Source organism: Chelonia mydas, chromosome 3 (assembly GCF_015237465.2).
Source record: "Chelonia mydas isolate rCheMyd1 chromosome 3, rCheMyd1.pri.v2, whole genome shotgun sequence".
NCBI classification, from domain to species: domain Eukaryota; kingdom Metazoa; phylum Chordata; order Testudines; family Cheloniidae; genus Chelonia; species Chelonia mydas.
In genome coordinates, this window is record NC_057851.1 from 50,452,134 (window position 1) to 50,479,117 (window position 26,984).

The 26,984-nt window shown below is 39.7% G+C and overlaps 1 long non-coding RNA gene across 1 annotated transcript; it reads right to left on the reverse strand.

The window, feature by feature from the left end:
* Window positions 1-1,577: 1,577 nt before the first annotated feature.
* On the reverse strand, window positions 1,578-25,207 carry LOC122465332. The gene is made up of 3 exons (XR_006290081.1): window positions 25,032-25,207; window positions 19,783-19,787; window positions 1,578-1,619 (listed from the first exon to the last, which is right to left on the reverse strand). It is a non-coding gene; the product is annotated as an uncharacterized LOC122465332 (long non-coding RNA).
* Window positions 25,208-26,984: the final 1,777 nt, after the last annotated feature.

The following is a 26,984-nucleotide window of genomic DNA, read 5'->3' on the forward strand; positions in this document are numbered from 1 at the left end:
TGCAATAGAAGAAAAATAAAATTTATTGTATTATTGATTTCGGTTTTTATGCAGCTGAATCTTCCATAATTTATAAAATGAATAGCAGCCACACAAACACCAAACAATGGCTTTCTAAGAAAACTTACAAGCAATAGCAATCAATATGAAAAGTGCACTTGCTGAATGATGTGTAGTTGTCATTGAGATACTTAAGCTGATTGAATTACTATTAAAAAAGTAGAAAATTTTACAGGCATTTGAGAATCTTTAAGGACTCTTAATGGACTCTCTAAAGTCAAATTGGACCCCAGTGAAACACAATAAAATGAACAGAAATATTTCCATGCATTTTAGTGGGATTTAATTTTTTTTTCCTTGTCAGGGTTGGCTTTAAACATAATTCTCCAGTATATTCAGCTTGATGCTAGGTCCCAGGAACATGAAAATGAAATTAACTTTAAATAGACTATATTGACAGGAATATTGGGTAAGGATTTTAAACTTCATAATATTTATAATAAAACTGAAGTAAGCAGATCCATTATGACAATCCACCCCATATACAAAATTCTCATATCTTCTAAAAAGCATCAGAATGTGCTCTGGCAAACCTTCGGAAAAGAAAGGAGCTCCTCAATACTATTTTGTGGTCTAGAAGTATACTGGATGTTAATCAAGGAAAACCTCATGGTTGATAGGAGGATAGCTTTTTTTTAGAGTTCTTGCTACCATTTCTGGAGCATAAAAAATATCTGACACAGAAACATAGACTTTTTGTTTTCCTGAAAAAAAGGTGTTTTGGTATTTTGCCTCTGTTCTGGTAATACATGGAACTAATATAAATAATGAATGTTAACGTTCCATTCCTGTAGCAAGCTCATGCCCTAAAATCAATGTTTTACTTAGAAAAGAAACAATATTTTTTTTCCTGACTGATGCTCAAAGCCTGCAAATATAAATAAAATATGTATTTTTAATAAGCAGACTATGTATAAAAGTGAAATTGATTAGTGTTTTCATCATGCACACCAAGTGAAAAGCAAAATGTAAATGGACAGCATAAAATCAATAAGACCAACTGGAGCCCATGAAATTACACCAGGAATTAATATAGTCCATTTTGTTTTATAGGAACCTTAATCACTTTTTTGTATTAATCAACCCAGAGTAAGTGATTAATACTGGGGGGGGGGGGGGCAGGGACCGCTGTCCATATCTCTCTATCAGTGTTATAGAGGGCGGGCAATTTATGAGTTTACCCTGTATAAGTTTATATAGAGTAAAATAGATTTATTTGGGGTTTGGATCCCACTGGGAACTGGGTGTCTAGGTGCTGGAGACAAGTGACTTGCTGAGCAGTTTTTGGTTAAAGTCTGCAGCTTTGGGGGCATGGACCAGACCTGGGTCTTTGTTGCAGCAGACTAATGTGTTTGGCTCAACAAGGCAGGGTTCTTGCAGTGGAAAATCATGGAATCTCAGGGTAGGAAGGGACCTCAGGAGGTCATCTAGTCCAACCCCCTACTCAAAGCAGGACCAATTACCAATTTTTGCCCCAGATCCCTAAATGGCCCCCTCAAGGATTGAATTCACAGCCCTGGGTTTAGCAGGCCAATGCTCAAACCACTGAGCTATCCCTCCTCCCCAAGAGAACTTGGAGATGCTGGGGAGGAGGGATAATTGGGCTCAGAGGTAATTCATGGTAAAATGGGCTCAGAGGTAATTCAAGCATGTCCGGTGACCATCTCAAGGGCATCTCTGTGATCGAACCCATTACACTAGTGTCAGCCATTAGAGGAAGACCTAATCACACACAGTAGGTCACTTCATTATATCAGTTTAAAGGCACAAGTTAAAGCTCAGTGAAAAAAATATTTCCCTCAAATAAAAAGAATTACGTGTTCATGAGTATGCAGTGTTGTTGTAGCTGTGTCTGTCGTAGGATAGGATATCGGAGAGACAAGGTGTATGAGGTAATATCTTTAATTTGACCAACTTCTGTTGGTGAGAGAGACAAGCTATTGAGCTTAAATAGAACTCTTATTCAGGCCTGGGAAATGTACAGAGTGTCACAGATAAATATAAGGTGGAACAGACACTGTTATACTGTGATACAGATATCTGTTCCAGCTTGTACATATCTTTGACACTCTGTGTACGTTTTCCAGATCAGAAGAAGAGCTCTGTGTAAACCTGAAACCTTGTCTCTCTCACCCAGAGAAGTCGCTACAATAAGAGATATTACCTCACACACCTCTGTCTCTCTGTTCAAAAATACTCTTTTTTCAGTGTCTATCTTCTGTCATCTAGGAAATGCTTCATGAAAGCCTAATATTATCTGCGTGCCACTCCACTAGTAGTTCTGACCATGCACTTCCAGCAGTGTGACTCTGATTCTCTGGCCCCATACATGCACTTGCATGCACTGCAATAACCTTTACAATATGAACATTACTGGAGAAGCTGATAATATCTCTTTATTGACAGAAATCCACACAGTGGTTCAGCAAAGATATGTTCTAATGGCAATGTATACAATATTTATTTACAAAGCACAGTAGGTACAGGTACCATGTGAAATTCCAAACATTTATCCTCATCTAACTCACAGTGTAGCAATTGCCATAGTAGAAGAAAAAAGGTCTGATAGATACGTACAATTCTTACCACACACTGTTTAAACACATAGGTTAAAAAAGAACACTGCATTCACAGAAATAAGCTTCCATTTCTAAGCCTTGTATAGAAAAGAAAAATAATTTTACAAATATTTTTTCCAAACATTTTCTCTGTTTCTTTTCCATATTTCAAATTTTGCCTTGTTATTAAGCACTGATATGTTTCTTCCCTAAGACCCTTTCCTAAGTCCACAGGGACAGCTTGTCCTGTCCAACCCTGATGGAGAATCTGCTTTAGTCTACTATCCTGTACATGAGAATATGCCCATACACAATATAACTTGGACATCTCTTCCCATTCTGTTTTAAGCAAATTCAGTGATTTAAAGATTTATCTCAATAGCTGATAACCCAAACCTGCAGATTCCAAGAAGGATATAAAATGGAAATCTACATGTACTGAAAATACTGAATGAATAATGACAGTGGATAGAAGATTACATATTAAACTTTAGGGCCCATATATGGATGAAGATCTTTGAAGATTAGATTATGAAAGAGCTATATTTTTAGAATATAAATTAGACCCCCAGGCTGCTGCTGCCATCAAAATGTTGGTGAGAATACAGTATGTGGTCCATAGAGGTATGGTAGTATTAATAATGCTAATCTTAGACATCTCTGTAAAGCTTTTTAAGCTTTCAATCTCCACTGACTTTCAATACAAAAGCCATTTTCATCACTATTTTAATTTACAGCCATGCCAAATAATATCTACATATTAAATCCCGTATGTGTGTATATATAGAGAGAGAGACAGAGACAGACAGACAAAGTTTGTCTCTAACAAATGCATTTAATACTGTTCATTACTAAGACACCAAAAAAGCCAGATGATTGTATCTTTGTATTCCTCTTAGCTGTTTGCTCATAACAACACCAATAGACCTCCTTAATGTTAGGGCATATATTTTCTAAGCATGACATTCATACTAGGATTGTGCTATTGAGTCAATATGCTGTTACAAGACAAGTACCAACAATGATTCTTTAGTGAATTTTATTTGAAAGGTTAAATTCATCAATATAAACTTTACAAAACATTGATTTCTCTCCCTTTCTATTGTAACATAAATCAAACTAATGTCATCTTTTCATTCCTTTGTGAAAACTGTTGTTCAGTAGCAATGATGAAGTGTAGTTCTTTTAAAAGGCAACAAATTAACCTTACACGGAACACATAACTGCATTTTTTTTTATTACTATTTAAAAACCATACATGTCTGTCAAATAGAAGTTGTAAGTGGTGACCTGGTATTTGACTTTTGAAAGGTGAAATACTAAAACATTTACTATTGCAATATGAAATACAACTTTCTAATTAATATATTTTATTAATTTAATATAGTCAGTTGTTAATATTTATAAATTACTCAACATATTGATTAAATACAATTACCTTAAGCCATGTCTCCCAAATGTTCTATTTCAATGCGTTCATGCAAGGTTGTTTCCCTAATTTTTAAGTATAATAAATTCAAAGTCAAGTTTAATTTTTGAACTTTTCCCCTAATAACAGATTTTATTAGCTTTTTAATACAGATGGTTTCTACATGATATGAAGAAAGAAGTCAGGGTAATTCTAAAAGAAAACTCTTGAAATTTTTCTCAGTAATTGGCATAATAAATTTTGAAATATTGTCTAATTTAGAAACATCTTTGGAAAAAGGCTTCTACAAGAAGATTTCTTCCTGCAGGTTGCACTGTCCATATCACAAAATATTGTTTCCCATAGAGTGGTAGCTCTTATAATTTATTTATAGAAAGAAACACAGGTGTAGTTGGAGTTCAATGAATTGGTAGTATTGTGAGATCTTGCTTTAGTGAGGCAAACTGGTGCAATATTTCCTGTTTCTGTACTTGTATGTGTGTTCCCTTGGTCATGTTATTTTAGCAGTAAAGAAAGGTCTTAATCAGAATGAAAACCTACTAGGATTCCATAAAGATGTAGGCCTTATTGTATTAATTTCAACGGAATAAATGGTCCCAAAGAATCAAAGGTGTTAACATAACCCTGTCACTGTCTAAACTAGGTATGGGGTATATATAGAGAGACCTCAGGCTACTTAGTACCATGGCAACCACATGTGATGGGGCATACAAACCCCACATTGGGCTGGAAGGGGTTAAAGGACCGTACTGTACCCAGGTATCCCTGTGCTGGTAACCCTGCAGAGCATGCTCCCACTGGAGAAGGGGTTGAAAAGGGAGCAACCCAGCTCAGAAAGGGGAAGGCTTGGGAGGAGGACAGACTTATCGTCAAAGCTTCTGACAAGGGTGCTGGAGAAGCCTCCATGAAAGCAGTGAGACTATATGCTGACATTGGTTGGGGCTGATGGTTTGGTTACCTTTTCTTTTTCTTTTCACCTTATATAGAACTGAAAACTGGGAGAGAAAAGCAACAGTAGGAAATGACCCAAGGAGGGTAACTCAGAGGGCACTTTTGGGGGCCAGATACCGTTGACCCTTCTAGGACCCTGGGTTGGTGGAGTGGGTGGGCCTGGGCTCCCCTGCCATTGCCCTCACTGTGGGAGGGACTTGAGCCACTGGTCCTCATCACTGCACCTTTGAGCAAAAGAGGATCAGGACTGTAAGGTTCGCCCACTGAGGAGGGTGGGGCATTAGGTACACTAACCACTAGGCAACCTAACCTACCAAGGAGTCTATTACACCACACTTTTAAAGAGATCTTTAATCTTTTTATTAAACATACAGCTAAGGGATCTGAAATATAAAGTATTAAATAAGACTTTCAATTTAACAATATCACATTTAGCTGGAGACAGTTTTTTAGAATGAACCTGCCTCCCTTTGACAGTTTTTCAGATGGCTTTAAAGGTGGTAATATTTGTCCTTTATGAGGAAAAGAGAAGCTAGTGGAGATGGGCTGGAGTCCATTTGTTGTTAAAGTCTGATCCCATTTCTTAGAAGACAAGGGAAACAGAGGGTAGAGAAAAGAACAGCAAGCACAGAAAATGCAACTTTTGATTATGGTGTTGATTCTCAATTGCAGCCTCGCTTCTGGAAAAACACAGATATAGAACATAGTTTGATTAGCCTCTCTGAGACCTGGAAATTGTCTACCAGTATTGGGTCTATTTAGGGTATTGATTTTAGCTGCCTCTTTGGTCACAGGCTTACAGAAGTGTTACAAATATACAGTCTTGGCTGCTGAGAAAGATTCTTATTCTCTTCTTAAAGAGAAGTCAAAAGGATAGGGACAGGAAAGGGAATAAATAAGGTGGGGAAGTAAAAGGACACACAAGAAGGAGGGATGACATCAGGACCCAAAGTCTCACATCTGAGGTGGTGTTTGTGATTTAGCTGAAACTAAGGCCTGGTCTACACTACAGAGTTAGGTGGACACAAGGCAGCATATGTCGATGTAATTATGCCAATGTCTACACTACAGCCTTGCTCCCGCTGATGTAAGTGCCCTACTACACCAACATAATTACTTCACCTCCATGAGAGGCGTAGGGCTTATGTTGGTGTAGCTAGGGCGAGACAGTGTCTGAGTAGACACTGCATTCTCACATCAGCTGTTGGCTGTCTTGTCAATTTTATGGCTCCAGCAGGGCTGACAAGAAAATTGGCTCCTGGCTCCCCAGCTGGGCTACTGCCATGTCTCCGCACCAAGCTGGCTGCCCCCCAGGATCCCCACTCCCCACGGGGAGCTCTGCTGCCCGCCCAGGCTCCTGGCTCTCCACTCCCCACCAGGAGCACGACAACTGACTGAACGCAGCTCTCCCCTCCGGAAGCAAGAAGCCCCAGGCAGCTTCCCCCCTGCTCCTGGCTGAAAGTGGAAGGTGAGAAGCCCTGGGCAGCTGAAGCAAGAAGCCTAGCAGGGAGCTGCACAAATCTGAGACCCCGGGCTCTCAGCTCCCCACCCCACTGCCCCTCTTCAGTCAGTGGAAGCGCTCCTGGTGAGGACACGCACCACTCACAGAATGAGGGTAGCATGGACATCAGGCACTGCTACAATTACTGCAGTGTCTGTAAGTCGACCTAATATTAGTCGACTTAGACATGCTCTAAATGCCATCTGGGTCTCTCTTTCTGGCCTGATCTGGTCAGGACAATGAAGACCTAACAGCATTACCAGAGATCGCAGGGTCCCAGAAGTTGGCATCCATGTTGCATGGCAGCTAGCTCCTTTTACTTCACCCATCTCCCAGTCAGCAGCTGTTGTCCAGCAACCTGATTTCACTTTCCCCTCCCCAAAGTTTTTTTTTTTTTTTTTTCTCTTAAGGCCCCTAGAGGGAGCAACGGGGCGAACAGTCCATTCCTTCATCATTTTGGTCATAAATTAGGCCTAATTTCTGACACCCCAATTTTGATTCATTGATTTCTGGTCCAGCACTTCTCTTGTTTATTAGGCATGATCTTAACACCGTCTGAATGATATCAAAAGTCCTTTTTGTTTGTACTAATTCAGCCCATCTCTCTTTTGCACCCCTTCCCATCAACATTTATTGTTAGAGGTTAAGGTGACATTTTATGAACTTTCACTCATTTTTCACAGTTGAGCTCACAATTAGGGTAAATTTGTAGGCCCAAATGCTGCAACAGCCCAGACCCTCAGCTCACGCTGTGTGGGGAAACTTGGGATGGGGGATGGGAAGAGGTTTTAAGCCATTTTTACTGTCACCTGATCCTCAGTGAACTGCATTCCAGACTGGTCTTCCAGCATAAGTTATAGCAGCTTTAAAGCTGCTCTGAATAATGCTGGCTTGTAATAGTCTCAAGGGCCAACATGACAGCCAGTGATCGTCAAGATGCATGGTGTTGTGTACTTTTTGTACACTGTAGGTACAGAGATTCTCCTAGCAGATTCTTCCCTATCGGATATCGACTGATTACAGAGTTTACTTCTCAAGGAGATACCCATCAGACCTGTTGACTATAAGACCTTTTAATGCTGTATCAGGGGTATGACTAAGGTTAGTGTAAATAAGGTGTCTTACAGTGCCCGTGCCACCTAGTGGCTGAACAGTATAATACAGTTCAGCGTTCCATTTCACAGGGAAACCCTGCTCATGGCCTACGACCACAACCTCAAATGTGGCCACAGAGTCAGGAGTTGATGTACGAGCCAACACCTCTGTCGTGTGCCTCTAGAATAAGCTATTACATTGGGGAAACAAAATTTCCAATTTCTGGTTCAAAATGACTTTTTATTTTGAAATGTAAATGGTTATAGTAAACATGTATAAATCAAATTTTAAAAGGTCAGAATCAAAATATTTTGTTTTGATAATTCTGAAATGGTTTGTTTTGATTGACTCGACCCAACTTTTTTCAGATATTTTGGTTTGTGAAAATTTTCAAGATTAGGACTTCTTGATCTGATTAGGGATGGGAAGGTCTTTCAAAATCTCCAAATCTCATGGGATTTCAAGATATTCAGGACACATTGTGAAGCCTGCCTGTTTTCCCAGATAGAGGCTGTCGAATTGGGTTTTAGAATTGACAGTTGGGAAAATATCTTACTGTTGTGTAATGTCATTGGAAATATTTTTGCTATATTTTAAATTTTGTATACGTGCCAATTTTTCACTTGAATAATTACTTATTTTTACCACATCAGTAATATTACACCTTACAAGTACTAATAAAAAGAATAATCCCTGTATTTATCTGTGAATTTGATTTTTGTTGTAGTTGATCTGCCCCTTCCTAATATTCATGCTGTATAATTGTGTACCCATTGTATATGAAAAGAAATAAAGTAAATGATGCCAGAAATCAGTCCAACCATGCAGGTAGCATTTTTTAAAGAACACATCACTGCATTTTATACTTAGTATTGCTTTTTATACTTTGCCTATTCTTTCTAATTGTGGTCACTCCATAGGTGTTCTGGGTGCTGCCGTACCCCTGGCTTGGAGTGGTTTCCATCATATACAGCGTTACAGTTTGCTTCAATGGCACCCCCAATACTTAAATTGTTCCAGCACCTGGGTCACTCAGAGTATTTTTCATAGTGATTTTGTATACTATTTAAAAGTCATAATTCACAGAAAATGCGTGTCAATATAATGTTACATTAAATCCAGATTAAGAATTTAAACCTGAAAAGTACTGAGCAGAGTTGATTGAAAAATGGCACTTGTTTTTATATGATGTAAAAAAAAATAACCAAAATTTTCAGAGGAAAAAAAAATAATTCAAAAACCTAAATTGAAACTGAAAACAGTTTTTTTGTTTGTTTGTTTGTGTTTTTAAATCTTAAATGTTCACAGGGTGGGAAAACCATTTCCCGCCCACCTCTATTCATAACTACGGATCTACTAATTTTGCAGTCATGAAAACAGTGTCATGGAGCATGAAATCAGGTTCCCCCCATGAAATTGGCCTCCCCCATGAAATCTGATCTCTGGCTGCCCAGCTTTGAAGGCAGAGTGGAGAGCGGTGGCCCAGGCACTCAGTTCTGAATGCAACGCCGCCACCAGCTGCAGCAGCAGAGAAGTAAACGTGGCAATACTGTGACCCCCTCGTTGGTTTGCAACTCCCTTTTTGTTTGGGGCCCCCAGTTTCAGAAATGTGCACAGAAATCACACATTTTTTGTGGGTTGTTCACAGCAGACATGGCAAATTTCATGTATGTTTAACACATCTGCGAAATTTGCTATCTATGCCGTGACCAGAGGCATATTAAGGTATAAGGTAACTAAGCTACATCTTAGGACCTCACAACACCAGGGGCCTCTAAAAAAGAAAAAAACTGAATCCATTTCAAATGTTATCAAAATCGGTTAATAACTAAATGAGATATGGGAAAACAAGATTATCTCTAAATATAGACATTTTTGTTCAAATATGGCAAAAATATACACATCTGGCTACACAAATTCCCTTACCCTATCCTTACCCTTCACTAATTGTTCATTATTGACAGGCAGGGGGCCAGGGCTGAGAAAAAATGATAATTGCACTTGTAAAATTAGTATTTCTACGAGTAAGTCTGCTGTCAGTCTCCTAAGGCAGTGTTTTGTTGGCCAGCTGTTACTGGTAAAATTCTGACTGTGCCTTCATAGATTATTTAAGCAAATAAAGAAGCTCACTGCAGATAAAAATCGGGAAAACTATGAGGTCGGAGACGGCAGTGTCGTGAAGCAATCCTGCCAAACTCATACTCCTATGTTAGTGTGTTCTTTCTTCTTTTGATCTGTACATATGTCCAATTGTGGATTTTAGTGTGCATGCTGCTTTCTGCTACAGAAGCTATCCATGCTTCACATGACTGAATTTGCAGGTGATCGTCTTATGGACCTGGGTCTAGTGGATCTTAAGAAGGATAAATTTGTGTTGGCTTCCATCAGTCAGTTTCGGGAACCTTCACAGTAAATATCAGAGAGTGCTGACAAAAGGATAAATAGAGGGTTTTGAGAGAAGTGAACCAGCAATTACTTATTTTTTCATCTCTTTTTTCAGCGACATAACTATGGAGTCATTTCCAAACAAACATTCTTGTTACTAAATATTAACGCATACGATTTTTCTATGTTACACAAATAAAGAGGCATATAAAAGAATTGCGAGTTCATGTGTATATTTAGTGCCCTACATATATTTAAACTAACAAGTTCTCTGACTTTCATTTGAACCTAATGGGTAGAGGGGAAATTAACTCAATAATGGAATGTATGTAATCTTTTAATACTGCTTTTTACCCTGACTTTACTAATAGAGTCCAGGTGTCGAGGGAAAATATCTCCTCAAACTACTAAAAGTGTCTGCAGAAGTATAAACAAAACTGGGTGACGAATAAGGAATACTTATGATGGCAGATGTTTTCTGGAATGGATTGGGTGGTTGATAAAGGATAATTGTTAGTACAGATGCAGTCTGCTCGGGATGAAACAGTAAAAGTGACCAGATTAGAATTCCATTTACCTTATTGATTATGTAACCTAAAGATATCAAAAAGAAATTCCATCAATAATTAAGTTTAATGAAAATGTCAAAACAGGACACATGGTGAAAATAATTGTGGGAAAGTATTTTTCCCTCCAAAAAAGGGATTTCTTTTTCTCATATCATCTACAAAGACAGAGGTTTTAGGAATTACGTGGGGAGTGTAAAAACTGCTGGCATCCCACCAGTTACAGGAGAAAGAGATATAGATGCCAGCTCTTTACATTAGATCAAGAGTGGTAATGTATCAATTCTTTCTGTATTCTGTACAGTGCTGTACTCATCTCTGATTGATAATCTTTGATGAAACAAGTTCACTTGAGCCTGTTATCTGACAGTCTTGAATCATTATTAAATTCAAACATACAACATCCCCCCCCAAAGAATATCCATTTAAAGAAAGGTGAATAATTTGCATTTAAGCTGCTTCATATGTTCTAAGGCTTTGTGAAAATGTGGTGAACTAATAAATTCTCACCAAGAAAATAAGATTAATTATGACGGTATTTTTAATTATATATTTTGTACCTGTATTTCTATGCAGTCCCGGTGGTCCACTGGAAGTTCATTAACTTCAGAGCAGGGACACACAACTGAAAAGTGGTTGATAAACAAGACTGCTAGCCCAGTTTTACCATTTACTTTGAGCCTTCAGTAACAGTTGCTACAAAACAAAACTTCATTAAACAACTGTGTACTTCACTTCAACCTATAGTATGTATACAATGCTCATTCATCTTAGTGAGTGTTTGACAGTGGTGCACTATTTGGTGGGATCTTGCCAATAAATGGCCATCATCTTTGAAAAACCTCAGTCTGAGGAAGAAAAAAACCTTCAACAGTGACATGCTGAATAAGAACCCAATTGAAAGCCCATTGAAATTAATGTGAGTCTCAAGAACAGCCCTAGCTATTTTAGTGGTGAGGGTGAAAAATATTTTCAGTACCCTCCTCCCATCCACCCCCCTGCAAAAGGCCAACAAAATGAAGAAAACAAACACAAACAAAACGCTCACACCACAGGTGGCCAACCAGGGTTCGGGGAGCACAGCAGTTTGACGCCCTCTGGAAATTGTCACCCTGTTTGCCGGCCCCAGGAACCAGCCCTGAAGAACCAGCACATCCCTTGGCCTGAACCACTTCCTGCAGCCCCCATTGGCCTGGAACCATGGCCAGTGGGAGCTGCGATCGGCCAAACCTCCGGATGTGGCAGGTAAACAAACTGGCCTGGGCCACCAGGGGGCTTACCCTGGCGGGCCACGTGCCAAAGGTTGCTGATCCTTGACTTAGCTGGTCATTGTCCAAGATTTTTCCAAACCATATGGTTTACACACGTATAAAAAGCACAAAGTTTGGAAACAACTTGAAACTTTTTTTAAAAAAGTATTTAACATTCAATGTCCTAGTTATTTGTAGGAAAAAAGATACAGTAACCAGAGGTAATATATTAATATTTTAAGTCTGCCATGCAAAAATGCAGGACTGCTTGATGTGTGTAAAGACTGTCAATATGGTGCTTTTTGTTTCAGTTTTCCTGGCAGGGGGTCCTGGTATGTGAATTGATGAGCATACTGAATATTTGGAGTAGTCTATCGGCGTTCAGGGCAATTTGTGGTGCCCGTATATCACGATCCTCTTGCTTGCTGATTTCAGTAGCAGTACTTCCATGAATAAGGGCTGCCAGATCAGGCCATGGTTTCTACATACGCTTCCCTGTACTTACTCTTGTCATAAGTGGTTAAATATATCTGATATGATTAATTAAGAATTGCTGATTTAAGAAGTTACATGATGGCTTTTCAGTAGTGAATAAAAATCAGTGAAGAATAAATGCCTTTTGTCAATTCTTATTAATCCAGTTTATGCCCCAGTGCCCAGAATGCCCAGGTAGTGTAGGCAATGCCACCATACTTTTACGGAAATGACCCAGTACAATCTTGTTCCTCATTGCATTGAGGGATAAGAAGGTGTGAGGAAGTTCTCTTAGAGGGAGAATGCAAAAAGTGCACCTCTTACAGGCAAAGATGAAAAAAAAAGGGAAATATGGGAATTGTCATTCTGCATAAGACCAGTGGTCCATCTAGACCACTATCTTTTCTCTGACAGTGGCCATTACCAGATACTTCATAGGAAGATGTTAAGTATGGGATAATATGCCCTCCACATTACACCGCCTTCTAAACTCTAATAATCAGAGATTATTTTAAGCCTTGAAACATGAGTATTAACATCTCTTCCAAAACTTGTTACCACATTATAACTTTGGATATTATTATTGTTCATGTACATTTCCAATCCTTTTTAAACTTGCTAAGATTTTAGCCACAATGACATCCTGTGGTAGTGAGTTACACAGTCTAATTACATTGTCTGGAAAATATATATTTATATTTGCCACCTTTTAAAGTCATTGACAGTCCCCTTGTCCATCTGTTATGAGACGGGTTAAACATGATCTTCCAATCTACCTTCTCCACTTAGACTCGTACGACTGGAAGGGATCTCGAGAGGTCATGTAGTCCTTTCCCCTGAATTCATGGCAGACTAAGTATTATCTAGACCTTCTCTGACAGGTGTTTGTCTAACCTGCTTTGTAAAATCTCCAATAATGGAGATTCCACAACCTCCCTAGGCAATTTATTCTAGTGCTTAACCACCTTGACAGTTAGGAAGTTTTTTCTAATGTCCAACCTAAACCACCCTTGCTGCAATTTAAGTCCACTGCTTCTTGTCCTATCCTCAGAGGTTAAGGAGAACAATTTTTCTCCCTCCTCCTTGTAACAACCTTTTATGTAACATCATTCATTATTTTATATACTTATATCATGTTACTTATAAATATCCTTTCAACGGTAAACAATCAATCTTCATAGGAGAGTTTTTCCAGATCTATAATCATTCTTGTCACCCTACTCTGAACCCCTTCCTTTTTGAGATGGGCTGACCAGCACTGTGCACAGTATTCTAGATGAGGCCCTACCACTGATTTATGCAAAAGACAGTATCACATTTTCTGTATTAGTTTCTACTCCATTCCTTATGCAACCTAACATCTTTGTTCTTTGACCATAGCTGCATTTTGAGCTGAGTTCTTCATTGAGCTGTCTACAGCTACACTAAGGTCCCTTCGCTGAGCTGACAGTTAATTTAGAACCCTGTAAGGTATATGAGTAGATTCATTTTTTGGCTCCAATGTGCATTACCAATGATTGATGGGTTAAAAATTGCCTATGTTAATTCCTTCCTCTGCATTTTCCATTGGGACTTATCTTTGTGTGTCTTGAACATAAACTCTCTGAGTTATAGGCCATCCAATATCTATATCTTGTGCACATTGCTGGTGACTGGCCTCCCGCCCCCTCAAGACAATTCTAAACATGTAGTTGTAGACTAGAAAACACCAGCATTTGGAGGCTGCTAGTACTATGTCAGAATGCTGAGTTTTTACTACAGCGCAGAGTATAATGTGTTCAGGTATTTATAAAGTATGAGAATGGACTAATAAAAGAAAAAGAAGAGCCTGAGATAAGGAAATGAGTACCCTACAACTGCTTAAGCCCAAAGTGTCTACTTGATCCCCCACTCAAAGTCTGAATGTACTATAATATCAGCTTTTCTGAGAAGGAATGTGACATTAACAGGCATATATCAGAAAACACAGTTTCATTCTAATCTCAATTACTCCACTTAAGACTTACACTAGTATAAAACCTGTGTGAGATCAGAATCAGACTCTTTGTGTTGAAGTAGTTCACTAAATTCCTATTCAATGCACAAATAAATCTTGAGCGCTACATGCTAAAAGAGACTATCTCTTGAGTTCCAGCAACTCCAGTCCCTATATACAATTGCAAAAAAGGAGTTCCCAGAACCTGTCTTTGAAATCACCAATATATTCTATCACAGTTGCTGTTATCTGTGTTGGTGATTTGTTCTCTAAAAAAGCCACTACACTGATGACTATAGGGTTTGGGGGTATGAGAGGAGCACATCTGATGTTTTCCATCAGACCATGTCTCACTTAGGCTATGTCTATACTGGGATGCATACTTTGTTACTTGACCGTCTATGTGCTTATGCATATTCCTATACACATGATGAGTGTTCACATAGACTGTGCTGGACACAGGTATAATGCTGTGTATGTGCCTGTACCCACATCCACACTGCTACTGTTATGCTATGTTAGCACTATCATTTTAGGGGCAGTATCCCAGGATTCTGTGCCACACAGGGAGACACTCTTGGAACCAATTTGCTGTATGTTCTGGTACTGTTCCCAACCTTCACGTATTTCCTGATGCCAATTCCTGCTCACCACTCACTCCTGTGAAACTGGGTGGAAGACATGGAGCAATGAGATAATTATGTCGTACTGCACCAGTACCTTATTGTAGGACATCAGTGCGTATGTGAACCAAAACGGTTACTATTCATTCATTCTGCAAGATTCAATGGACCACAGAGGCAGATGCACGAACACAATGTGGGAAACCTGGAAAAGTTCATAACACCAGGGTACTGAAGTGATCAGGATTGTATTTGTAGGGGGAAGAAGAAACTTTATTCCCCCAAAATGATTTTGTTCTGTATGGTGTGTCTGTGTCATCTGTTATTTGGGGGACCCTGAATACCCGCTCCTAACCTGGTTCATGAAGCCATATTCTGACATGCATATCCCTGGCAAAAGGGAATTCAAGTAGAAATTCAACATCTACAGAATGGTCATGGAGTACACGTTTGGTAGACGGAAAGGTCATTGGCACTAATCACCTGCCTGCATGCTAATGTGACTATCACCATTCAAATAATTGTGGCTTGCTGAGGACTCCATATGTTTGTGAGGTCAAGGGGAGTGTTTCTGTCATGAGTGGACACAGGAGAAGTCTGGTTTGAAAACTCTGTCAAGGCAGTCGCAGCCCACCCTTGGGCACACTGGTCCTGATTTCCAGCAGGGGGTGGGGGTCAAACGTGCGTGTTTTATGTACTCAGTGTTTGTTTTATTTACTCAGTAAATAAAATAAACACGCAAACTAAGCTGAATACACTAAAGAAACTGGCTACAAATAGTAATTTCTCACCCTAAATGTTGTTTTAAGGAGATTGCAGAATTTCTTTGTGGACAGACAGCTCTTGCTTGCAGCTTAAAACATCATTTATATCCTTCACGGGCCAGACACCATTCCCAGCCTGGGTTCAATACTTGCCCCTTCGCTTTTGTCATTGTTTCTTAGATGTCTCCAGCAGGTATCTTGGATGGGGATTCAGTCAAGAATGAAACAAGATTAACTCACTCCCCAGCCTTAAATAGGATTTGCATCCTATTTCTTTCCCAGTTTTACCCCCACCCCCTCTTAGTGGTAAAACACTAGAAGTCCAAGATGGTGCCCACTACCAGGTGACATGATCCTGCAGTGTCAAAGCAGCATCCCAGGAAGCTTCTCAGGAAGGTGGGAGATTAGTATCTACAAAATCCTGTTGTCCTTCCTCATGGCCCATTGACTAACCAGTCAGATTCATTGCATTTTGTCTGGTGGGCGTTCCCCAGGTGCAAACACAGTTGTAATTGTTACATAGTCAATATTCCCACCCTCATATACAGAAATGATACATGTATAGAAATAGGATAATCACTGTCAGTACATCATAACTTTCCAATGATATCTCACATGACCCATCTTGCATAAAATACATAGTAATTATGCCATATTCATATCAAAAGCATATTTCTATGAAGAATATGGGGCCCAGTGTTACAGTGGGGGTGAATCCATTCTTTTTTAACCCATTCTCAGCAATGCCAACTGCACTTAATGGCTGTTATGAAGCACTAATCCCAGGGTTGAAACTGGTCAAGGTTTGGAAGTAGAGGGGAAGGAGAAGATGTTATGGAATCACTGTGCAAGAGTGGATGCCGATATTGTTATCTGAATTTTATTTCATTTTTCTGCATGTGAACCAAGCCAAAAAGATGTCTCTCTACACATTTTTGTGTTGTGAAGTCTGCTGCTTCTAGAGGGTTGTGAGACAGACAGAAAAGTATTTGCAGACTGTTATGCCATTCCAATCCATTGCTGTGAATTATGGCCTAATCCCAAGCCTGTAAACATCTTACTTTCATCATACTTAGGAAGGAGGGTGTAACTCATGTGCACCTTGGTGCCAACTGGCAGAGGAGACTGTGGATGCATGAGGTCTTACAGGAACCCCCGGATTTGATATATCCATAATAGTTCACCAAAGGGCAGTTTGTGAGTTCTCTATTGAGAGCCAGTAGCCCACTGGTAATCATAATCATTGCAAAATGTATGTAAGGATAATATTTCAGGCATTATTTATCAACACTAAAAATATGTTTCTAAATTCTTAGAGTTAAGACAGTCAGCAGGAGGAGACTTACCTCCTGCCTGAAAATAATGTTTCTGAGGTAACAGACATCTGTGTCCCAGTATGGTGATTGTGTATTGTATGTGTCACAATGTATGACTATTTGCATACTAAGTGTGGAATGAAAGACTGCAAAACCTACGTAAGAGAAAATTCACAGGATGAAACAAACATCTTATAAATAAAGACAAATGATTGTTTTGCTATAACCTGGGATCCAAGGAAACATATGGGATCCTTCCCCTAGGAGGCAATTAACAGTGTGTTTGTCTCATGAAAGCAGGGTTACAGCAACCTGCCTGTAAAGGACTGCAAGGATTTTGGGTGCGCAATAATCTACCAAACATGAAAATATCTTATTAATTACATATAGCCTGTAGAATATGTTTTATGCTTTTATCTTATATGTAATCATTTGTTTTCAATACTTCCACTTGCTGCTACTTGAGTATGCTATGTTAAATAAATTTATAGTTGATTTCACTATAAGCATATTTAAGTGCTCTGTGCCAAGCATAACAGTTATCTGAGGAAGAATTGGTAAATTGGGGTTTACTGTTTCTTTGGAAGCAGCAAATCTGTGAATATAGTGAGACTACAGTGGACCAAGAGCTGGACCCTCCAGGGAGACACGTGGAGGGTTTAAGGATTAGCGTGCAACTATCAGTAATCTGTAGAGTAGCAGGCCTGTGGAGTGGGGCCTGCAAGGCCTAAATAGAAGTGCTTGTGTTGTCTGTGGCTGGTGGAGTTGGGGAACTCACCCAAGACAATCACACACAAGGCATCCTTATGCTAAGGGCAGGTGGTGTAGGAGAAAATTTTTGATAGCCCAGAGCTATCAAAGCTAATTTTTGATAGCCCAGTAACATGTGTGAACTACTGCCCGCAGCTGGAATACTAATTATTATGTTTATTGTTGAAAGCAGCTAAAAGGAGGCCTTTCTGAAGCCTTAGCCCAACTAGCAGACCAGCAGGGGAGGGTCAAGTGAGTAACCTCAAGGAATAAAATGATCCTATGCCCTCCTGACTTGAGTTGTCTTTCTGAAGCATGCAGTTTTGCAAGATGGAAAATCTGGCAATAGTTAACAATTGCTATACAGCTGGTTAGCTGATGGAAAATCCCCTGCCCGACACGCTCAAAAACTACAGTCTGGAAATCTCCACCCTTAACTTAGCTTCTTCTCAGCAGGGTGTTGGTTTTTTTTTGTTTTCGGGGGGGGGGGGGGTATGAACAAGCTATGTAATACTAACAAATTGGATATAAAAAGAGGAAGAAATCTGAGGTCGGTGGACACTGGAAACTTATACCCTTGGGCACCTCTCAAGTTCCCCTGCAGATGGAAGGCTGGATGCTGGACATTTGCAATTATCCACTTGAGACCTGGGGGTAATTTGGGGTGCTCTATTAGCCTGTTGCAGACCTGTGCAAGTCTGGGGGGGGGGGGGAAGGGAATGCTCCCATTCTCTATATCGTGTCTCCTGCTTCATGAATTTGTTCATTAATGTCTCTTTCTGCTGAAGAGACTGATCCCCCTGTGCCTCAAAAAACACAAACAGCTCTTGGTTCCTACTTTCCATGCCAATGATCAGGTCCTCCATGGTCCTTCTCCATCTGCCTCTGGTGTCTCCGGGATGCTGTTCCTGCCCTCCTGGTGAACAGTTTCACTCTTGGGAGCCAAAGGAGCTGTCAATTCAAAGACAGGGGTAGCATTATATATAATATATGGCTTTTCAGCATTCCAGACTATCTTTAGTTCTTGGACAACTTTAGCAGCCCATGAAGAGATAGCAGAGGCTACTAATGGTAAGATACATGTACTATTTTTTTAAAAAAATCATAGCATTTCAAAGGGTGGTGGTGGCAGTTCCTTCCAGGGCCTTTGATACCAGTTTGCATTTTCTTTCTTAAAGTCTGACCAACACTTAAAGAACAAAGCAGTTTTTTAGAATGGAAAACAGAGGTAGTTTTCCAGGCCTGTGGAGGAGATCTGGCAATCTATGCCAGAGAGAAGTTTCTGCTAAGTCACCCTCTACATACTGTTGAATGGAAGGGTGTGGTCAGCTAGGAAGCTGGACTATGCAGTTTTCCACTGCTTCAAGACCCAGATGGAGTTTCTGCTATACCAGAAATTTGCTGAAATATTCTTACAGGACTGCAAAGCAATCTGACTGCAAATTGACTATATACTCAGTGAGCAAACAGATTTTCTGTGCAAAGGGAGATGCAAACTATGAAAAATGACCAGTCCTGTACTGGGATCCCTTGATAGCACCTGGACCAGCTGGTTAGAAAAGGAGCAGGTACAACGAGCCCACCTGGAGTGACTATTGGTAGTCTTTTGTACTCCTGTACAGCACTCTCAAGTGTTCGATGAGTTCCCATTTCTGGGCTGGGGTCATGTGGTATGTTCCTGATACATGTGTATGTTCATGCCGCTCCAGGAGAAGTCAGGGGGATGGTGTACAACGACACACTAATCAGCACCTGAACATGGTCAGCGGGCCAAGTGGTTGCTCTCAGAGTTGGATCCATAGCCAGCTGTACTGATCTGTAAAGAGTGAAGAGGAAAGCTCTTCTACTGTGTTCAGTGCAGCTCACTACTATCAGTAAAAATGTGGGGCCAGAGATCTTTATAGCTTGGGTAAGGGTCAGGCAGAAAAGGTCTCTGTGCATGCTGTGAATGAGGGGAAAGACTATTAAGACTCGAGACTGGTACACAGCCCTTATCCCCATCCACACTGTACGCTGTCATGGTACAGGGCTGTGCCACAGCCTGAGACAGGTACTTACTCACACTCCTCAGGCATGCTAGCTTACTCCCCCTCTACTCACCTTCAGATGTGTGCTTCTGGGTTTAGATGTAGTCAGTAGCGTGGATGTAGCCTTAGACCCCTTTCAAACTTCAAATATTTACCTGAAAAATGATTGTGGACTGAAGCAAGTAAAGCTAACACTTGAAACAAACAATTTCCTGAATAACTTTCAGATATACACAGTGCAGTGGTCATCATCATGTGTAATACCTATAAATAATTATTTAATTTTCTCCTGTGCTTTTTTTCCTCACCATTTACTCATCCATACAACATTATCTCACAGCTTTTAGCAGCTGAAACCTAGTGCTCCTAATGAAAGATTGGTGAATAACTGAATCACTTAGCAAACTGGGCACAAGCAAACGGTCTGTGTTTTAATACAGCTAAATGTAAATGTATATATCTAGGAATAAAAATGTAGAACATACTTACAGTAGGGGCCCTCTATTCTGGGAAGCCGTGACTCTGGAAAAGATTTGGGGTCAAATCAGCCCAATGTGAGTTTCCGTTGTGATGCTTTGGCCAAAAAGCTAATGTGATGCATAAGCAAGGGAAACTCAAGTAGGAACAGAGAGGTTTTTTACCTCTGTATTTGTCACTGATGTGACTACTGCTAGAATACTGGATCCAGCTGTGGTGTGCAAGAAGGATGTTTAAAAATTGGAGAGAGTTCAGAAAAGAGTCACAAGAATGAATAAAGGATTAGAAAACATACCTGATAGTGACAGACCCAAGGAGTTCACTCTATTTAGCTTGACAAAGAGAAGGGTAAAGAATGACTTGATAACAGTGTGTAAGTGCCTGCAGGGGGAAACAAATACTTAATAATTACAGGTTTCAGAGTAACAGCCGTGTTAGTCTGTATTCGCAAAAAGAAAAGGAGTACTTGTGGCACCTTAGAGACTAGCTATGCTCAAATAAATTGGTTAGTCTCTAAGGTGCCACAAGTACTCCTTTTCTTTTTACTTAATAATTACACTCTTCAATTTAGCAAAAAATAACCTGATCCAATGTCTCGAAGCTGAAGATAGACAAATTCAAGCTGGAAATAAGGTGTATTTTTTTGAATAATGAGTTTAATTAATCATTGGAACAATTTACCAAGGATTGTTGTGGATTCTTCATCACTGGCAACTTTTTAAAACCAAGATTGGATGTTTTTTCTAAATGATATGTTCGAGGAATTTTTTGGGGGGAAGTTCCATGGCCTGTTGTTATACAAGTCAGGCTAGATGATGAAACTGGTTCCTTCCAGTCTTTGAATAAATGAAAAACTGATTTTTGTTTTTTGTTTTGGGTTTTGGGTTTTTTTTTTTTTTTTTGATTCACTGGCAATTTAGAAAAGTTGGAAAAAAAAGCATTTCAAATTGAACTTAAAATGAAAATGTTCAGCAAATCAAAAAAATAAAAAAGCAAACAAACCACCAACCAAAAAACCCTTATGAAATGAAACATTTCATTTTGATGTTGAGCAATTTAATGCTTTTGAATCCTTTGAAATATATTAAAGGAAACTTTAGAACAAAAAGTCATGTCAAACTGAAAAATCAAAGTTTCATTTTGAAAATATATCAAAGTGAACTTTTTTTACATCAACAACTTTGCAAAACTGACATGAATTTACAAAAATGTTTCTGTGGTGTATTTGCATTTTTTCATGGAAAAAAAAATAAGTCCAAAAATTTTTGCTCAGGTCTACTCGCATCACCTTCTTCCCCTGCAGAGCTACATGCTGAATTCTGATAAGTAATCACTTTCTGCATTCACATATGAGAGACTAATAGTCTTATGCACCATGGATCACAAGTATTAATAGCAACATACTCACTCTGCCTAATAACAAAAGTATCACTAATTTATTCCCACATGATTGGCAATTGTAATTAACATAAATGGAAATTTCCTCTGCTTTAAATGTCATCTGAAGGGGGGCTTAGGGGAGTATAGTCATCTATTACACTAAGAACATGGGAGCTATAAGCACATATTTGATGCTGGAAAAGTTGTTCATTGTTAATTAGTGTCTCATGAAAGCAATTAGAATATCTGTTGGGGGAAAAATGTACAAAAGATGTGTTTTGTTGTTTCTTTTTTCATGTATTTATTCTTTGCAGTACATGAGTACACAAGTGCACTGTGTAGCACTTTAGAAAGAAAAATATAATGGGGGAAAGAAATGTGAAACATATTTTATTTATTTATCTATTTATTTAGGTGTAAATAACAATAAACAACCAACTCCTTCAAAAAGCTCCAAGTTCCCTAATGATTTCAACAACAATTTCTTCATTTGCAAAAGATAATTAACCAACAGCAAAAATTAATTGTCTACAAATAATGAATTAACACTGCCAGGCTATAAATCGAAGCAGCAAAATGGACCCCTTTAGTGCCTTCCCCCTAGAACATATCCTCAGTCTTCCCCTGAAACCCTGCCAAATAAATGGCTTTTGCAGCTGTCATACTGTCTCGAATGGTTCATGACTGTGGGTGCCAACATCAGGGCAGACTGTCAAGAAGCAGGGCAGAGACCCCAAATGGGTTATGTGTTCTATAATTAGATTTCACCAACCCAGTAACAAATGTGAACTCCTAAAGCACTGTAACAGTCTTACAATGGAATCACAGACAGTCCCATGAAGCAGTCCAACCTATTTTGCCACCCAGGAAAGCTAGACTTAGTGATAGTGGGCTGCTGCTATGCACCAAAAATCACAAAATATTCAGGTTCCTTCCTGTCCCAAGAGACCAGTTACTTACCCCAGGTCAATTTGCACCTTAATCTCAAACCAAAGATAACACTTGTAGCCAGTTCTGTAATAAGCTAACTAGAGATTTATTAAATAGGAAAAAAAATGGGAGAGTTTATACAAGGTTAAAGCGGACAAACATATATACACAAATGAGGTACAGTCTATGGTTTTAAAAGGTGACAGAGCTGCAGTACTCTTTCAACTCTGAATGTCTTTTAGGGTTAACCCAGGTTGACCATGGGGATCTCTGCTTCTATTTTATAGCTCCAGCATTGTGAGAATCCAAACCGCAAATGAGATGAAAAAATTTCGTGTCAGATATTTTTATTTTCTTCTTCCAGAATTTAAACTGATGGGATGAACCTCTTCATGATGTGAGTTGACAATTAACAAAGTCATTGTATTGTGATGTCCCACAATGTCCCATTTAGTTTTGATAGCTCTTCTTGAAGAGCAGGAGACAATCCACGCCCCCCACCGCCCCCGCCTGGGTTCACAGTTTCAGAGCAAATATTTTTTACAGTTATAAAGCAAAATGTAAACATTACCTTATAGCATGTGATAAAGATATGTGAGATTAATGCATGCAGGAACTTACAAGCATTTCAGGAAGTCTAAACACATTATTACAAGTTCAATACCTATATTAACCATACTAACATGCAGATGAAATAGACTGGATTCCAGCAATGAATTTGTCATTGCTCGGCTGAAGCCTAAAGCCTTGGCAAGACCGGCACCTGGTCTGCCAGCGTCACAGCAGCATGCCAAGGTGTTTTGTGTAAGTTGTCATTATTCCACTGCCTTTAATGAAGCTATGACAATTTACACAAGCTGAGTGTTTATTTAGTTAAAAAGAGGAAAGTAATGGGAAAGACACAAAGCTAACATGGCATGTAACTGCCATTAATTTGTATACATTGCTTGAATGTAGTATATCTTTCCCCACACCCTTTGTCAGTTTTGTGTCTTTTAAGGCCCTGATCCTACAAGTTACAGTGGACAGGTGCATTGTCAGTGCCATGCAGAACCCCACTGATGATGGTGGAGCTCTGCAGGATTGATGTGTTAGACTGAAAACTCTTCAGGGCAGGAACTACTGTTCTGATTCTCCATTATCCTGCACTCCATGGAGTCACTTACACCTATCAGATGGCACATAGAGCGATGAAAAATACTACCACTCTGATTTGATAGTGCTTTACATTCACTTTTTACTGGTATATGTGACTCCCCAAGGTTCAGGACAATGAAGAACAAAGACTTATACCTTCCTATATGTATCCTATAGCAATGCATCCTTATTCCTGAATGGGGCTTTTTTGTGCTAGTATAACATATATACTCCTACTATTATTAAAAATAACCATTTGCCAGTAAGTACTACACAGTCATGACAGTTACTTCCAGTTCTAAATATCTCATATGCACTGTTTAATAATTTTGAGAAATGCTGACATTTAATGGGAACCTCTATAAAAATGTAAAGCATATCAGTAATACTTAGTGAAAGTGGAAAACTCTTGCATCTCTAGTGTACAAAGTGAAAGGATATAGTGCATAAAGTAATAGAAAACCAAATCTGTAAACAAACATATAAACAAACCAGGGGATAAAAAATATTTGTAAGAGCCTTTTGGGAGAGTTGTAGAGATAAACAAACACAGTGGCTGCTCGACAGAGAATTACAACAGATACTGTCCAGGGAAAACATGGCGTTACAGAAGTCAGATCTCAATGGTCCGAATGCCTTAGCTCATTCCCAGTACCTTCTTATCAATAACATTGATTTCAGAGGATATATCTTTAGAAGCATATACAAATAGTGGCAAGATAAGGCTCTTAAGATTTCATTTTGGATTTCTACAGGGTCTTACCACTCAATAAATTATAATAATATCAAGGGATGTTCACAGGGAAGCACAAAAAAGTTTTCCTTGTTTTAGTAAGCTTACAATGTTGGTAGAGCACCCCAATCCAAAACAATTAGTTGCACCTTTAATAGCCCCAACATTATTTTCTTTTCTGCCTTTCACAAGTAAAGCAGAAAATAATGCCTTTCAATAAATAAATGAAAAAAAAAACAAGAGAAGGTGCTGTTCATAATTAATAATCAAATTGATATGAGTAGAAACAAACCGTGAGATTTCACACATCAGAAACCTCTTTAATTTTTAGACATCCAATTAATGAATGCCATATTTGAAACCCATTCTAGTTCTACTTCACTGAATTACTTTTACCCACACATTGCATGAGTGAATGAGGCATAAAGAATACTAATCAGCTGGACTATCCACATTTAATGAGTCATCAGTCAACAGCAATTTTCTGCTGGGCTTGTGTCAATGCCATTTCTAAATGAAATAGGAGGTAAGTGGTTTCTCACCACAATGGCAATATTTTCAAAAAGGGAAGGCTGGCTTACAGCTGTAACCAATGCACTCTCTTACACTTATCTGCAAAAACAAGTGGCTGGACTTTACAAAAATGAGACAAGCCATTTACAATGCACACTTTACTTCTCTACAGAGGAGAAAGGACAGTAAACTATCTAAACTCCTATATGCCACACGGGGCTACAGCAGTGGTACCCTTAACAAACCCAACAATATTGTTAATCTATCCAACCACACACTTAGCCTGATGGAAGACTCTGTCCTATCTTGGGAACTCTCTTTCTGCCCCACCACTCTGGACATGATACAGTTCTGTGATGATCTGGAAGCCTACTTTCGCCATCTCCAACTCAAGGAATATTTTCAACACACCACTGAACAGCACACTGACCCACAGGAACCCGCCTACCAACACTAGAAGAATAATTCTGCGTGGACTCCTCCTGACGGTCAAAATGACAGACTGGACTTCTACATAGAGTGCTTCTGCAGATGTGCACAGGCTGAAACTGTGAACAAACAGCATCACTTGCCCCATAACCTCAACTGTACAGAACGCAACGCCATCCACAGCCTCAGTAACAACTCTGGCATTATAATCAAAGGGGCTGACAAAGGAGGTGCTGTAGTCAAAATGAACAGGTCAGATTATGAACAGAAGGCTGCCAGGCAACTCTCCAACACCACATTCTACAGGCCACTATCCTCCGATCCCACTGAGGAGTACCAAAAGAAGCACAGGAGCCTGGATGCCCCATCATCTCAGGCATTGGCACTCTTACAGTAGGATTATCTGGCTATTTGGACTCCCTCCTCAGATCCTATGCTACCAGCACTCCTAGCTATCTTCGAGACACCACCGACTTCCTGAGGAGACTACAATACATTGGTAATCTTTCTGAAAACACCATCTTGGCCACCATGGATGTAGAAGCTCTTTACACCAATATTCCACATGAGGATGGACTACAAGCTGTCAGGAGCAGCATCCCTGATGAGGCCATATCACACCTGGTGGCTGAACTTTATGACTTTATCCTCACCCACAACCATTTCAGATTTGGGGACAACTTATGCCTTCAAGTCAGCAGCACTGCTATGGGTACCCGCATGGCCCCACAGTATGCCAACATTTTTATGGCTGACTTAGAACAATGCTTCCTCAGCTCTTGTCTCCTAGCACCCCTCCTCTACTTGTGCTACATTGATGACATCTGCATCATCTGGACCCATGGGAAGGAGACCCTTGAAGAATTCCACCAGGATTTCAACAATTTCCACCCCACAATCAACCTCAGCCTGGAACAGTCCACACGAGAGATCCAATTCCTGGAAACTACAGTACAAATAAATGATGGTCACATAAACACCACCCTATACTGGAAACCTATTGACCGCTATACTTACCTACATGCTTCCAGCTTCCAACAAGGATACATCATGCAGACCATTGTCTACAGCCAAGCCCTAAGATACAAACACATTTGCTCCAGTCCCTCAGACAGAGACAAACACCTACAAGATCTTTATCAAGCATTCTTAAAACTACAATACTCACCTGGGGAAGTAAGGAAACAGATTGACAGAGTGAGACGGGTACCCAGAAGTCACCTAATATAGGACAGGCCCAATAAGGAAAATAACAAAACACCACTGGCCATCACGTACAGCCCCCAGCCAGAACCTCTCCAGCACATCATCAGTGATCTACAACCTATCCTGGAAAACGATCGCTCACTTTCACAGACCTTAGAAGGCAGACCAGTCCTTGCTTGCACACAGCCCCCCAACCTGAAGCAAATACTCACCAGCAACTACACACAACACCACAGAAACACTAACCCAGGAACCAATCCCTGTAACAAACCCTATTGCCTTCTCTGTCCCCATATCTACTCTAGTGACACCATCATAGGACCCAACCACATCAGCCATACCACCAGGGGCTCATTCACCTGTACATCTACTAATGTGATATATGCCATCATGTGCCAGCAATACCTCTCTGCCATGTACATTGGCCAAACCAGACAGTCTCTACGTAAAAGAAT